This window comes from Solea solea, chromosome 3 (genome assembly GCF_958295425.1).
Source record: "Solea solea chromosome 3, fSolSol10.1, whole genome shotgun sequence".
NCBI lineage: Eukaryota > Metazoa > Chordata > Actinopteri > Pleuronectiformes > Soleidae > Solea > Solea solea.
The window spans coordinates 24,933,214-24,949,020 of NC_081136.1; positions in this window are offsets into that span (position 1 = coordinate 24,933,214).

Genomic DNA, 15,807 nt, shown 5'->3' on the forward strand with positions numbered 1-15,807 from the left:
GCGTTATTTTTCTGTGGAGATCTCCCACTTTGAAGTGCTTCCATTTAACCTTCATTTAACTTTTGTGTCATGCGCTCCCCGGTGCCCCATTTTGACAGTGGAAGCCTTTAGAAGTCAGAGAAGGCCTGCGGCTATAGATGGCATATCAGCACATCTGTCTGCTCCAGTGCCAGGTTGTGAAGTGAAGAACTGGCTGTTCGTTCTCGCGCGAGTGTTCTGCCCAACTACTGAATGGATCTCACTGAAGCTCAGTGTCAGGAAGAATCTAACAGTGAAAATGAGCGTTATTATTATTCAACAATAGCCTGGACCCACTGGTCTACCCGAAAGGTAAAAAAAAAGAAAAAAGATCATCTATAGCTGATATTTCCTTTTCTCTGTCTATTATAGCATGAAAAAGACTTTTTCAGACAAATTAATTTAGCAATGCACTAATAGCTTTTTTCACACTTGGAGCCGAGTGGCAACCTGTCATGATCTGCCTCCAGGGAACTCTTAGATTTTTTTTTTTTGTCATTTGGATTCTGCGTTATATTCCCCCAGTTTTTATTCGTCTTTCTTTTTTCTTTTTTTTTAAAATCTCATTATCTCTTATCCCGCTGGGTGTTGCAAATTAGCATCTGCTATAAACACTATGATACTTTCAACAGACAGCTGGCTTCAGTTTGACTATGTAAACTGTATTTGTCCCTATCAAATAAACCACAAGATTCATTTTATGGTATACTTTTGAACTTTAAAACCTGCTATTTAGAGTTTTATGATTTTGATTGTGATTTCCTGGGTTTTCTTATTGTGTAACTTCCCTATTTTGTCTCATTGACTTCCTGTTTTACCATGTGGTTTCCCACCTTTGTGGTAGCCCCGCCTTAAGAGGTTTCACCTGTATCTTGTTATCTCAATGTCTCACCATAGTTCTTCTTTGTGTATGACCCGGAAGTGCCATCTTGTTTGGTTGAAACCAGAAGAGACCAAGAGAGTGGAGCGAGGGAATGAGAAAGAGGTGGGTCCATTACACGTAATCAAGCTGTCATGTCGTAAATCAAGTGAGAAATAGATTCATTTTCTCGTAGATTTACAGACTAATTAACAGAGTTGCCCCCTGATGGCCATTCAGATGTTTTTAGACACTTCTGCATTAGCCTCTTTCTCAAACACAGCACAGTAGACAACAATGGTCCGCAGTAACTGGGAAGTAAAGGTGTCTGGTATCAAAAAGAGTGCAAATGAAGCCGTAAGTTGTGCCGCCGTAAAGAGATGACTTGCATTTTTAATGTGAGGAGGTTTTACGAGCAAAAAAAAAATATATATATATACCCGGCAATTACATTTAGTCCCTGGTTCCTGCAATGGAAATGTCTGTAGTTTATTGGTTAAATCACTAGTTCCTGGTACTATTTCCTGCAGTGTTCATTGGTGAAATGCCCTGTTCCCGATACGAGTTCCTGTGGTGAAAACCCACTATAGTTCCTCGTAAAATCTCTATGTTCCTGGTACTAGTTCCTGTGGTAGAATTGCGGGGTTTTTTTTTCTACATAAGGTCGAAAAGCTAAATAACATCATTTCACTCTAAGATTGTGACATCTTACACATCAGCTAATGCCTGACACTCTCCAGTCAACTGTGATTGGAAAGTAGGAAAACAACCAAACAAATAACGGACCGAACAAAGAGAAAGATGAAAGTAAAACTTTGGGATAATGACTCAATAAAGACTTGGTAACCCTGTGGGTTTTGAGGTTTTTCCAAGACGGCCATAGAAAAGGCATTATATGGGTTTTTACCCAAAAAATGAAAAAAAAAAAAAATCAGTGTTACTTTTTAATTGGCAATTTTAGAATTGAACCTCACAGTTTCTATCCACAGTGGTTCTCCAAAAAATGTTAACAAGAAAATACAAGAAATTCCTGTTGGGGCATAGACCATGTTTGGCCTTCGCTGTGTTTTTACAAATGTGGATGTTTTTTTTTCTCTCTGTAGTGACTGCGCTTTTGTGTGTCTGTTTTCATGCAACGTTGATTTCTTTACCATGCTAATACAGCAAATATTGTAAATAAAAGTAACAGTAAATTTGTTTTTTTTTTGTTGTATAATTATATGCGCTGTCACCAGAGGTAATGAACTCAGTCTTTGCATGAACTGACTGCAGGAAATTCACTGGGCTTTTGACATTGACTCTAGATTTCCCAGGTAATTGCAGTTTTTATTGCTTTGTATTATATTTATTTGCTAAAACAAGCCCTCAGAGGGAGCTTTGATTTTTGGTTACACAACCATGATGTGTGTGTGTGTGTAGCATCATCCGGTGCTGGAGGGAATAATGAGTCCGGAAGGGAAATCGTTTTTTTTTTTTGAGCATCTGAGGTTGTGACAGGGTTTCTCGGCTTTAGCGGAGATAAAGTCAGACAGTGAAGATCTTGCTTCGCTGCTTTGATCTGGCCTGCCTTTCCACTTAACTTCTGATGACACTGCACTTAGAACGGGGCGGCGGGAACGTGACGCTTTCCCTCTGACTTTTACCTGAGATGCTCTGAATATTGGAGCCTGTGTGAGGGGGGGGGGGCAAAAAAAAAAATGCAGTGTCTCAACTAGAGGAGCCGCTATGAAGATGGATAATAATTTTCAGTATCTGGGATACATGTCTGCTTTTGGACATTCATCTTGAGCAGTTTTACATGAGTGAATTCAGCAGTTGCCCACACAAAGCTGCAGCCTGCACATAGAGGGCACTGTTGGCATGGTTTTCTCAGTCCCTCCATGTAAAGCCACTGGGAAGTTATTTATAGGGACCAGGCTTTCAAAGGAGCAGAGAACAAGTTTTATTGTGGTGGTTTTTGCTTTGGAGTGAGACAGAAATTACCTTGGTGCTTTCTGTGTCTCCAACTCTACAGACTGTTGTGACATCTCTTAATTGTTATCATCTAGGAAGCGAAATATAGCATGCAAATTTACGGCCTTAACATGCCAAAGCGAGGATTTCCAGAGCTGACATCCGCGAACAGAGAAGATTCTCGTCTCATTCTTGACTCCAAAATGTGCTGTCATTACACACAGACTCTCTCTGGTTCCGCTTCACTGACGCTGAGTGGGAGGCCAAACTCATGTCAGAGCTGAGGGTGATTCTCCTCGTTTGGGGCACGTTTCCCTCTGCAGGGACGTCAGCCTGACAGTGAAATGAGTCCGGATGTCTCACAGCTCAAAAACAAGCAAATAAAAACAACCCTCATTATCTGTCGTCATGTCACTCTCTGCGGCAGCTCTTACAATCATTGGTGATGATATTGATGATTTTGTTTTAAATAAATAAATAAATAAATGAAGGCACCAGTCGTCAAAAGTTCCTGAGGAAATTCCCACATACAAGTTTAGATATGACACCACAACAAACATGCGAGACCATGGCAGCGAAGACAGGCAGATTCCAAGCTCGCTGAAATTCCAAAATAGGTTTGCAGGAAATACATCTTGCCCTGACAGAATGTCCTTGTTTTTTTTTTTTTTTGTCCTGAGTGTGTGTTGTGTTTGTGCTTCAGAGGGAAAATGACAGAGTCTATTAACTCAACAAACAGATGTTACATCAGTGTGGCAAACATTTCACTGTTTTACCAGGAGTGCTGAAAACAACCCTCCTTCACATTTAAATAAGTCGGTATACCAATTAACACCATGGTCAAGTTTTTGCCACCCCATGTGTGAATCGTGAATCCTGTAGATAAAGTTTTTTTGTCTTTATTTCCTTCTTTCTTTCTTTTGCTTTCCTAAGTAACTTAATTCATACATTTACAGTATGAATGTAAATATATAAATACAGTGCTGTACAGTGGATTTTTCACCATGGTCTTCTGAATTTTATAGGTTTCGCTCATTCTCTCTGTTTATTGTGGACTTAAATCCACTCTATACTTTCGTTTTCCATGTCTACATAAAGTTGCTTATGCATTCCATTCCAGCCTCCATCCGTCCACCTTCTACCGCTTTTTTACTCCACATTGTTTCCAGACATCTGCAGAGGGTGCACACCTTCAGCGGGTGGAATTGCGACAATAACGCGATGACGTGTGGACATGAAAACTATTAATTGGCCCGAACATAATCAGTGGTTCTTGGAGTTCCCATCTCAACTCAGTGCCCCAGGCAATTACCCGCCTTGCCTTCTCTGTTGTGATGCCCCTGCCTCTACTTGCCCCTGTTTCTGTTCACCTCATTAATTCAGGCCCCATATTCAAGACACTTTTAGCTCAGGCTTGGATCACCACCACCTGAAAACAGAAAGCTGCCTTTATGTATATATATATATATATATATATATATATATATATATATATATATATATATATATATATATATATAATTCTTGCTGATAAGAGCAGTTATTGTAAAAAAAAAAAAGACAAATTAAAGCTGCAATCCAAAACAATGAGTCGAAAGTCTCTAAAACAGTGACACAATGAAAAAAATGAATACGTCCCACGTTGTTTAGCTTGTTATCTTAACATATCTTAATAAAAGAGTGATGCAAGAAGCCTTATCCTAACAAGACAAAGCAAGCAGCCCAGTTCATTTGCTGGGATTGTTCCAGATTATCTCATTTAGCTGTGTTTTAATTAACTGTTACATTCACAGTGATGGCCCTATAACAAGCAAAAAAAAAAGTCTCGGAGAAAACAGGGGAAAGGAGACGAGATACGTGCTGGCAAAAGAATAAAACAATCATGATATTGAACAAGACAGTAAAGTAGGACGAGCAGTAGCTGGTGGGACGCACACCAGGAAGTGTGGAGAGCAAACAGCATAACAAATAAGAGACACCATGAACACTCCATTAAAGCAGAACAGCCTCACTATCTGCTGACATCAAAACAACAGGGAAGAGAACAGAACCTTTATTTAACCTTTAGTCTCAATGACAGGGATGGAAACGGGCTCAATTCAAGATGTCAGAGAGCAAAATTTGGGTAAAAAGAAAGTCACTAAATTAGCTAGAATTATTCTAATATTTCACCATTTGAGTCCAACAGTCCACAGAGGTTGACTGGCAATGCTGCGCTGCTTTTTCCCGAGAAAAAGAGACCCCATTCCTGAAATGACACCACCAATCAAACAAACAAACAAACAATAGAAATAATGGACGGCACAGCTCTCTGTCTGCTCTTTACGCGCTAATGTCATTAATCATGTCCTTCAACCCGACTGCACGGACAGAGAGCGAGAGAGAGTTTACTGCCAAAGTTGGCAGAGGACTAAAAAACAAAAAGTAGGCCACTGTGTTGTGTTTTTTTTTTCTGGTATTTAATTACAGCTGAACCGCTGACGTCCAAACTAAGTCACGGCAGTTTCTCTGACGCTCCTTGTCCTCATCATTACCTCACCAGCTGCCAGGTGTTGAATCTGCTGTCATTTGCTCACCTGTTTCACAGAAACACACTCCACCACCACGTCCATTAGGAAACCTCGAATCACAAAGGCAGGTGAATTAATGGAATTATTCAACACATTAAATCAGGAGCACATGGGCCAATATTGGAGTCCGTGGCGAGCACACATCTTAGCGGAATTCTGATCCGTCTCTCATGTAATTATAGCCGCCCTCGCGGCAGGAGCGTCGCTACGGGAAGTTGGAACCCGCAGGACGCGGGTTCACTTCGGGCTCAAGTGCCAGCACGTCTCCATATCCTATCTTTCCATCTCTCAGCCTGATAAAAAAAAAACAATCCGGCCTCACTTAACGTCACTTCACATCATCACATAGTGATTCCTGACCGTATATGCTCTGAAATGCAAATACGGCTTTCTGCAGGACACTATAGGATGCGTTGGTCTCGCTGTCTTCTTCTTCCTTTTTTTCCCTTGACCAGTGGGCCGCCTCCTGACCTATCACACTGCAGGCGGGCTATACTTAGTCATGCCCTGTCTACGGGGCAAGGTTACTCAGAATTCATGCAGCAGCAGGTTGCATCTTCCGTGCCATGACGTGCAGGTAAAAAGGTCACCTGTCTGAGCGTCCAGTCAGGTGGTGGACAAACAAACACCGGGGGTTTCTCTTGCTCCGTGAAAGGAAACTTCACAGGGCACTTCTGAAACGGTTAGAATTTATATGCCCGATATTGCTTTTTATTTTATTTTTTTATTGTACAGCTGCAGGTTTCTCACGTGTTTTATAATTAAATGTCGTACGCTTTAAAGCTGCAGTAGGCGGGATCACTGGAATCCAGTCAATCCCACCCAGTTCAGGTTTGTCCTGTGGGGGGGGGAAATGACATCACGCGCAAATATTACGATAACTGTGAGGAGGACCGAGCTATCAATATGCTTCCGGAGGATTGGATTTGCAATTTCAGCATATCTCCTCGCTAATCATCCTCCCCTAATTGGCAGCAGTAGAAGCCATTTCACTGTAATGAACACCTCTCTGCTCATTATATGAAGAACAATAGAGCATACAAATGAATCACTTTCAGTGTGTTCCCCAGATTACCTCACAGACAGACAGAGCACTGCACTGGATCCTCCAGCTCCTGTAGCAACATGGCTCCGAATGGCAGAGTGCATGTGCTACTTCGGGAGGTCAGGCGGCATCGATGACTCTCCTGCTCAAGTTCGTTCCCTGGGAAGACGGCAAACTCTTTCCGTGACCCGTTTTGCCTTGTATAGATCTGACGGGTTCTTCCTCACCCATTAGCTTGCCCGACGGTAACATGGCCTCCCTGCAGACCTGCCACGGCTCTGCTTGGCTCAGTGGTGGAGTTTAGCAAAAGGTGGGAAAGTGTGGAACTTTATATTCACCTGCAGCGTCTTGCACGGCTGCACCGCTTCGCCCCAAAGCAAAATGAAGTGAAAGGATACGAAAAAAAAAAAAAAACCCTCTGCACGTTCCAGTGTGTAAGAATCAGTGACATCTAATGGTGAGACTGCAGATTGCATCCTTCCCTTTCCCAAGCATGTAAGGGAACAACAGCATGGTCGCCAAAAAAGGATGCAACCACTCTTCCACTCCACCCCATCTTCTTCATTTGTATGGGTGGAGCCATGTGCGCATATTAAGCTTGCTGTTTTGAATTTCAGGCTACTTGCATCCATAAAGCAAGGCCCTTGCCTAAAGTACATATAAAAGGCTTTTTCCAAGGTGACCATACGATTTTTATTTTAAATGTATTATATACTTGCAAACATGCTGTATTTATGTATTTAATTTCTGCCATTTAATCCTCTTATTTTGTAAAATCTTCTTCCTCACATGTCTTCAGTTGCTTTACTTCCTGTCCCTATGATTGCTGGCTCCACCCCCAACGTGTTTCACCTGTGTCTCACTATACCTCTGCCCCGTGTGCGTTCAGTCTGCCTCCACCACAGCTCCCTTATTTATGTAGGCTACGGGGCTATTTTTAGATTTGAAAAAAAAAGCACGATTTGGTAAAAGAATTTAATGAAGTAAAGTTTAAATCCCTCCCGAACTTTCCAGAGAGTGGCAGATTTAGAGGTTCCTTGTCTGCTTGACTTGTCTGACTTTGGATTACCTTGTTTTGCTTCCTGCTCTGCGTCCGCCCATCTCTCATCAGTAAGCCGGTGAGTTCTTATTCAAACATCTTCAGTGCGTCTTCGTGTCCTATTGTGTGTCTGTGCTTTTTTCTTCTCTCGTGCTGCTTTCCCCGAATATCCTCTCAAAGTAATACGAAAAACTAGCAAAGCAACAAAATAATGTAGTTCTCAAGAATGTGAGGCACACAGTTCAAAAACAGGTCAATACCAAAGGTCACGTGACCATAATATCTGAGAGAACATGTTATTTTTCATGGGGAGTATGTTTACACGAGAGAGAAAAACCATCATCTTTTCCTTTTTCCTAGCTCTAACCGTGTGTTGTTTGCACCTAATCCTAAGGAAGACAAACTTTTAGTTTTTGTTTTGCCATATTTTAATACCAATCATTATTTAATTAATCATTTCATCTCTCAAAAAAACACATCTACTGGCTCATTGTTAGGTTTTCCACCTCTATTTATAAAGTATTGTGTTCGTAAATGCCATAATTAGGAGCAAATGTTGTTTTTTTGAAAGCTTTTCATGTTTTAGTTATGTCATAATATTTAACAAAAAAGAATGTATGCCGGTAACCTGACTTATTATTTGAATGATATCTACACATTATTGATAAAACTTAATAAATGCTGCTAAGCGCGCTAACTTTTCCTTCAAGTGTGTTCGCGACCTCTGCACAAATGCTGAATGAGGAGACGAACCGTTCGTGTTGTTCAATAAAGTTTAGTTTTTTTGTATCATCCGTTATTATTAGACCGTTACGTTCTATCAGATAATGGAAGAAAAGAAAACCCGGCCAAACATATCGACCGGAATAAAATCAGCATCATATATCAGCCATATATCCATTATTGGCACCCTTCCCTTGGGGTATCACAGTAAAATAGTATGGCTCCACCCACAACCGTACCGTACCAAACCGAACGCGGCTTAACCTCCTGAGTCATAGTTCAGACTAAATTGTTGACATGTTATTCCAGTGAGTGGCTGTCCAAAACTGTCTAAACAGCCTTGTTTGTGGCCGAACCTGTTCCCAGAGTATTTCCAAACCGTCCGCTGTAAATTTCCCCGAAACCGTGACTCGACAGAAAGTTCAGGACGAGGAGTCGCTGCTATTCCTGGCGACGTATTTCCACCGCAGCTGCAGTGACAGAGCCGTAAATACAGTGTGACCAGAGAGACCATCACAGGGAGGACTTGTAGGTGCCGTAGCCTGTGGACGTGAGACAAACTCAAAGGACAGACAACAGTGGAGGTGACTTAATATATGCTGTTTGAAAGCTGCCTCTCTCCTCCTCTGCAATAGGTCTTCTTTTGTGGTGGCAGAACTCGACATGTCTATGGGCCAGAATAACATTACACTAGAAACAGATTCCCTGAAGCAAGTCAAAGCCGAGGTCTCGCTATTCCCTTAGAAAATCCTCCTCTGCTCGGGAAAGGCTTTAGCTCTGTGTACAACACGGTCGCACTTTTCTTTTGCTCCTTAAATGCCAATTTCCATCTCACTAAAAAAAAAAAAAAAAAGAATTCCCTTTGTACAATAGAGTTCCTTCTTCTTGACTCTCTCTCACTGACAAACACTCTGTATTGCAACTATCATCTTATTATATCTCATGAATAATTTAGGGGCAACTGCTTGGTTTCCAACACACAACTGTTGTTGTAAATCTGTGCAATAACTCATTTTCAGAGCAGATTCATGCTAATGTTATGCCGATGTTGTTCAGGCTAAATTGTGCCTGGGCAAACTTTGTTAGTCTGGTCTGATGGGTGCATTACAAGTTGTTTATAAGATTGAGTGCACGAGTGCAGTATGTGCCTTTTTGTTTGTGTATTTTTTTATTTTTATTTTTTTACATCAAACAACCTTTTATGGATGTTCAAATGTGGTACTGCACTGTGTGTGTGTGTGTGGATGATGAAGTGGTAGAAGATGGATTAGATGGATGGAATCGTCTAAAGCAGTAGGTGACGTACAAAAGTCTCTGTTTTAATGTCCTCCTTCTTTCCATACTCGATGCAACCGGTACTGTGTCGCAGTGGTTGTCAATGTTGCCTCACAACAAGAAGGTTCTTGGTTTGAAACTTAGGACCTTACTGTGAGAAGTCTGCACGTTCTCCCCCGTGTGTGTGTGTGTGGGTTTTGTCGTCATACTCCAGTTTCCTCCTGATATACGGACTGACAATGAAATGATTTGGTTAAAAATGTGTTAAAATGCTTTATATATCCTGACAGCTATAATATATTAGTAAAAAATGTATCTAATTAATTCATCTCAATTAATCGCAGATCAATATTTGACACGAGAAGCGACATTTTTCAATTCCAATGGATTTTGCTTTATGACTAAATCAATGAATAGACACATAAATGAGCTTAAACAACAACACTGTGTTTATTTTCATTATTTTCAAGTGCAAAAAAATAACGGCATTGTTCACAATGCACAAACTTAAATTCAAGTTCGCCGTATTCAAGCTTTTTCAGGACTTTTTGGAAACTTTCCATGTCTTAAACACATTTGTTTTTGTTCATTAAAAAACCCCAAAACAAAACAAAACAGCGCTTAGTACAGTATATTCAAGAAAAGTGGAAACCTAACATTGCAAACTAGTTGGAATAATATCCTTGGCATGAAATAAATAAATAAACAGTCCCAACAGTTAAACACAAAGTGCCCTTTCTCCCATGAACAGTTTTGAAAAACAACCGAGAGTGGCAGACAGTCCACTGCAATCCACTTTGCCAGCGCATTTGTTAATTTGTCAGTCATGGACTTACTCATGTTGGCTCTGAAACCACTTTCATCTTGTCGAGTGTGGATTGGCGACACTTGCCTGCTCGAGCGAAGCACTTTATCCATCCAGGAGCCAGAACTCCACAAAGAGGAGATCCTCTCTGCTGTCCATGAGGTGATGTCAGGAGGAGGGAAGGAAAACGCTAAACCGTGGCAATGGACAGGGAAGTAAGAGATCGAGAGAGACGAGATGTAACGTCACTAAAGTGACACAGATCGGATTTGAAAATCCCAAATGACGATTGGATTTCTGCGGATTTCTGCCTTCAGCTCGTGGACGGACACATGTGGCACCACCTCTTTCTGTCTGACCCGTTGCAGCAATTTCTCTCTTTTTTTATGAAATGATACTGAACACTATAGATGCACCAGGTGCAACAGAGAGATCATTATAAGTGAAAATGTCAGACAGCGAGGTTATGTGCAAATATAATCACACCCACACACACACACACACACACACAGTGAGATGTCTCCTCCACTCTTCATCTTTCATGCAGTATCAGCGGCATTACTGCACTTTCCCCCGTGCTCATCACTAAACCAGGCGTCGGTCGATGAAGCGTAATGAGCGCACAGACACAAAGGCCGCCAATTAAGGGATTCCATTTAAACCATACAAATTGATTTTTACAAAAATGACCTGCGCAGCACAATCGGATAAACAAGGTGACAACTTCATGTAATCATTTCATTTCCTTTTTGTTGTGACCATTTGTACCGGATGATGATTTCATCCCAGCGATTACGCTGCGGAGACGGAATGTTTCATGTCACGCGGAGGAGTGTAAAGCGGTGACATTTTATGTTGCCGGCATTTGTGAAACAAGTAAAAGTATGAATGGATGGATGTGTGTGTGTGTGTGTGTGTGGCAGACAGCCGCGATGCCCTTCAGGTGACAGATTTCCTCCTGAGTGGAACAGGGCGCGGGGAGCAGTGGTGTCACTGGGGGGGAGCGACAGCTGGCACCGAGACATAAAGCACATATATTAGCCATGTTGGCACAGTCAACCCCAGCCATGTGTCAGAAATGTATTGGACGAATGAATGAATGAATTTCACACGCGATGCTGTCCGTCGATATCTCCACCCAAGACACTGACAGCCGAGTCGGGAGTTTAATGTCATCTTTCCACCGTCTTGTCGTGCCTACCGAACTCTATATTGCATTACCGCAGGAAACAACAAAGAACACGGGCTGTTTGTTTATTGATGGCAGTGCGCTACCGTTGGAATTTGGAATTCACCCACGGTAAACAGATGTTTGTTTTTGATGTTCCCTTTTTCTTGGCCGTGAGTCACCATTGTTGGCTCGGTTTGCTGGTGGTACCTAATGCACCACAGCTTCTGTCAAATCAGCTGGTAAAACAGTGACTTTTTCACGGTTTTATGTGTATTTTCTTTCGTTTAAAAGAAAACAAAGAAAAAAACACAAACAACAATATGTGCATTAGTGGCTTACCATGTATATAAAAATGGACAGAGTCAAAACGCGCACTTGATTTGAAGCCTTTGACCAATGCAGTCACTTTTTTGTACCCTGCAATCAGGTATGACACCAGCTGTCAATCACACTGGTGTCCACTCAAGTGTGCCATGAATTATCGTCTGTTTCACCTTAAATTGGAACATCATTTACAAAGTATACAGTACATCGTGCTCTATTGAAGAAGACATGAAACAAGCGATTGAGACCATTAACTCCAATTTAAGAAATACATCTATAGTGTGGCGGCCTTAAACCTGGTTCCCCACATTAAACCTTTCTTGGTTGATCTCATCATTTGATCTGTTTCTGTTTCTGTTGGTAACATGGTAATAATGCGTGGTGTAAATAATCCAGATCATAATGTATACTGACCAGATATAAAACTCTGTTCAGGGCTGAGCAGCAGCGGCAGCAGCGGCAGCAGCGATGACTTCCAGAACTCTCGGTGGATTGTTAAAGCAGGGATCTGTCACAGGTGTACTCTTACAGTATGAATAACATTAGCCTACTTAGCAAAGCTATGGAGACATTAATCTGTCTCCCTCTGTCACATGACCCTGACCCTGCATGTCACGGTGGTCCAGGCTGGTACGGAGAGAGAGCGCTTTTCCTGACACAAATGCCTCAACGTGGCAGGATTTAAAATGGCGCAATGTCACAACGACATCAAATAATTCCAGTGGAGTTGGCACGGTAATAGAATCTGCTCTCGGGGACATAATTGATCTGCACATATTTTCAAAATAGAGTCCAGTAGTGGAGCTGTTTGCAGCTGATTTGCTCGGTCGCACTGTTCACCTTTTATTTTAACCCCTAATTAAGAATAAATACTGAACAGTGGCTTTCAGACATATGAGACGAGCGTAAACTCTTCTTTTAATGAGCTTTATAATGAGTTTTCCGCCGTATTTTTCTTCGTCGTTGACATTTAATTATGATTATTGATGATAACCGTGCAATGGTGAACAACCATGACACAAATTGAACAGACAAAAAGACAATAGAGACAAATAAGATAAGCTCCAAGGGCTAACATTTGGTTTTCCAGTATCGCCAATTAGCCACGCGAGTGTAGCCTCTTTCTTGCAAAGTGACATTTTGTGTCAGATAAAGCGAAACTAAGACAGAATATCAGATGTAAATGCAGTGATTGTTGTGGAACCAATGGCGTGCACAGACATTTGGAAGGGCAGGGGCAAAAGTTAAAAGGGCACCTACTGTGAAAAATGAAAAAGGCACCTACTGTGCACAAGTGCAGGCGCCACGAGTACACGTAAGGCTAATAATATATTATTTATATATATATATATATATATATATATATAATAAGGCTAGTCCAAAGTGTGACCTGGGGCGTGGACTTCCATATGGACCTCCACACGTTGTTGGTACTTTAGCGCACTTCTTGTGACTCAAGAGAACGCTTTAGCATGTGACGTTTTTGTCCATAAAGGCAAAAACGTCTTGAAATAAGATTCTTCAATCTTATTTCGAGTGGATATTTTAAAACAGTTAATGAAAAATAATATTCAATTCAATGTCGAAACCATCCGGACATTTTTGCTTTTAGTTTTGCCTCATCAGCAAAAACAGCTGCTTATAGCTAATGGGACTTCTCGGCAAACTGTCAACTTGTGTTTGACTATATTCTTGACTGTCAACATCTCACCGCACGGTGATGGACACCGGCAAGGTCACAGACTTCTCCTGGTAACTAGATCTTCTTCGGCGCTCAGTGCAGAAAGTCAGTTTGTCCATTAACGGTGCTGCGTTTCGTAATGTGATCGAGCCTCAACTTAACATGTCAAGACAAATTGGCGTCTCACTCATTCTCTGCGATCCGTGTGATGTACAGGTCGCTCCTACACAGGAATCGGAGAAGCTGACGAGAAGAAACGAAGACCTGATTCCATTTCCCGAGCAGACCAGTTTATTTCCCTCCTCCAAATTCACTGTGGTTTTCGGTATCTTGTGTTTTTTTTTTGTGATATTCATAGTCTCTTTTTGAAGGGAGATGTTTCAGTTTCAAACTATCTTTTGGTTGTTCTAAAAAAAAGAAAGAAAAATCCTGCTTTGATGGAGTGAATGGTTCATTTGCTCAAAACAACGAAGCAGATTCCTAGTGGTGAATAAAAGGGCACTTTGAGCTTCAAGAATTCTTTGAGAATATACTGTTACGCTTTTTGAACGCATCACTGAATAGGTTGTGATAGAGCCTCCTATATTTTTTTTCTTTTTGAAAATCAAACTTAACTTAAAGGCACCGACTATGCCGAGCGCTCAGCCTAGTGCACTGCTTGCTGTTTCCTTGAATAAGCCTGGGACCTTGACACTCACTCTCACTGGTAACTTGACCGCCAGCACAAATAGAAGGGATAACAGACTTTAATCACTTAAGAAAATACAATATGCACCTTAGGTCTGATATGTTTGCTGCTTTTTCTGCCTGGAAACTGAAGTTTGTAAACGGCTCTTTCTCTAAACCAAATTCCATAGAGAACAACAGTGATTTTACATCACAGCAACCTGCAACCTAAAAATTATAATTTTCTCCATGGACTTTGGCGTGGGAGAGAATACGGCTTATACACTGTCGTGAATGCTGATGATTAATTCAGCTCACTTGGTTGGAGCCAGGTGTTGCAGGCTATAGTTTGTCAATTCCTGTCAAGTTCCCGCTTCATTCCTCACATGATTAATACATAATGAGGAAATGAAGAGTGTGAAAATGAGTCATAACTTGAGGGCCATGTCTTTTCAACCTGCTGAAAAAATACTGAAGGGTTGTTCTGTGTCTTGATCAAGCGCTGCAGTTTTCCTTGAACCGAGCCAGGTGACACTTTGATGATGACTTTTGGGAATTTTTATTTTTTTAAAGCTTTCGCTGCCACTTATTTTATCCTTGGCTGACCTTGAAGTTTTGTTTCTAAGAATGTAGCTGAAAGCTAATAAAAGTCAGAAATAAATCTTTAGTTATCATGTACTCTATTGCCTGGTGTGAGCTTTTCTGTCTTTTACTTCTTCTGTCTTTTATCCATTATTCTGTATTCTTTGGTCCACTGTGTTTGTTTTAAAGTGCTTTACAAATAAAGTTGGATTTTATAACATATTTATGATGCAAAATTAATCTATTCAAAAGGAATCTATTCATTTAAAAATAAAAACATATAGAAATGACTCGTTACAACTTGATATTGTTTGGAGGGCCACATGAAATCGATTGGAGGGCCACATGTGACCCGCGGGCCGCCACTTTGAGACCCCTGTCATAGACCCTGGATATTCTCTGGCTGTACAGTGTCAGTTGAAGTATGTCTCAGTGATATGACTGAAGTTTGAAGGAATATTTTGTGTATTGCACGCTGTGCTCAGAGGACTCTCAGCTGGTCAGAGGCTCTTCTAGGCTGTACATATACATACATACATATATATGTATGTATATATATCTATATATGTATGTATGTATATATATCTATATATGTATGTATGTATATATGTATATATATATATATATATACATATATATAACTCTAATGGTGGCCTAAGACTTCTTACTGTGTATATATATATATATATATATATATATATTTTTTTTTTTTTTAAGTCAAATTGGTTTTAATGTTTGTGTTTAGTGCAAATTGAAATCAGTTCGGCCTACCCTCAGTTATTTAGGAATTAGAGAGAATTCCTACGCAGATTTGCAGTTAAAATTCAGTTTAGATTGTCTGGTTCTAGATGGTAGTAAATACTGTGGCTCCCTCTGCACTTTTTAAGGTACTCCGGGGTGCATTGGCATCCATTTTGGAAACTGCTAGTCCAGAGAACCTATAAGTTCACACTTGTCAAGGAGTTCCACTTCCGAGATGATGGGTTGTTGCGGGAGAATGTGAAAGTAATGTGTTGTTTTCCCACTGGAATCCTTGTGGTCAAAGAAACCATTCAGCCACACTGTCCCGTAGATGGATGAGGACACTATGGGTCCC